The following is a 1,447-nucleotide window of genomic DNA, read 5'->3' on the forward strand; positions in this document are numbered from 1 at the left end:
TGTTCTGATGGTGGGGGTCGCCAACGTTCTGGCAGGGGGCGGAGATGATGGTTTCTGGTTATGCTCCATAGATTAGGTTTAAAGCAGAGGATTGGGCTTTCTGGGGATTTGTTCCTCCATGGTCCAGGGTTGAATAGATCTCGCTACAAGTAGGAGTGGGGTTTGGAGATTGTATTGCCAAAATAGATGCAACATTTTTTATACTACCTGAGATGATCTTCTATTTTTTGTTGTGATGATGTGATATTATATGTCAGGAATATCCTTTGTGCATAGAGTGTTTTGGATATGATTTTCTATGATGTTGAATCGTGCAGCAGTGTATTGGTACATCAATTTTGTTGCTACCACAGGTGGTTCGTTTTCCATGCAGGTTTTTTGTGTTTTAGATGCACTATCAACATTCATCGATAGGGCTTTGTAGCTACTGTTGGTTGTGAATTAAAATTGTGATGACTTGTGATATTGTGAATCGTGCAGTAGCAGTGTGAATTCTGATGTAGTATCAGCATTCATAGACAGGGCTTTGTAGCTACTGAATCAATATTTTATGGGTCAGAATCATACAATAGTATCATTTTGAATTGTGCTGACTTGTGTTCATTTTGTTGTTGTTGTGGCTTTGTAGCTACTGTAGGTTGCTACAGTATTTTTGTGATCATAGGTTTCATGTATTCTCCGTAGTTGGTGGGGGAGGTGCTATTAGAACGAAGTTTTTGCTGCAATAATGTGGCTTTGTTGTTTTGATAGGATAGGTTTTTTTCAACTTGATTGCAGATGCACCTTTTTCTAGGATTTGTATTGTAGGCTCTCTTTGTTTTTTGATTGAGAGGCTCTGTTGTGGCTCTATTTTGATAGAAGTTCATTTTGTTCTAGCTACTGTATTTACTTTTATTGTAGGCTTTATTGTTATTGATTCAGTCCTTTACTTTTTCCTTTTCTAGTTGATGCAGGTAATTCTGGTGAGAATAAGGGGAATACGAAGAAGAAAGCCGCAGAGAATCTTTGCAGGTTCCAGATGAGATTCAACTCAAAATGGATGGGGAATCTTCGGAAGCAATTACCACCGGGGAAACAAGATATCATGAGGAAATGACCTTTTGAAAAATTATCTGATATCCAGCCCTTCAAAGTACCTCATGCTTATTGAGTTTGTTGTGATGCACGCAAACCACATGCTGCACCAGTTCAAATAGAAGAACAAGGTCATTAATTTTAGCAGACGTATGGTGAAAAGGATTTCAATGTGCCATGTGTTGATAGACCTGTTAACCTTCTCAAGGAGAGCGACATGTGCGACCTTCGCAACATCTATAAAGAGGGGAACATGGCCCCAATTGCCAGTTGCTGAAAGATTTTAGCAAGAAGGAGGAGGTTGGCCTTTCGTAGAAGCGGATTCGGTGCATGGCGGGCACCAATCCCCAGCACGATATGGGGGCTAGTTGGC

Source organism: Triticum dicoccoides, chromosome 7A (genome assembly GCF_002162155.2).
Source record: "Triticum dicoccoides isolate Atlit2015 ecotype Zavitan chromosome 7A, WEW_v2.0, whole genome shotgun sequence".
Classification (NCBI taxonomy): Eukaryota; Viridiplantae; Streptophyta; class Magnoliopsida; order Poales; family Poaceae; genus Triticum; species Triticum dicoccoides.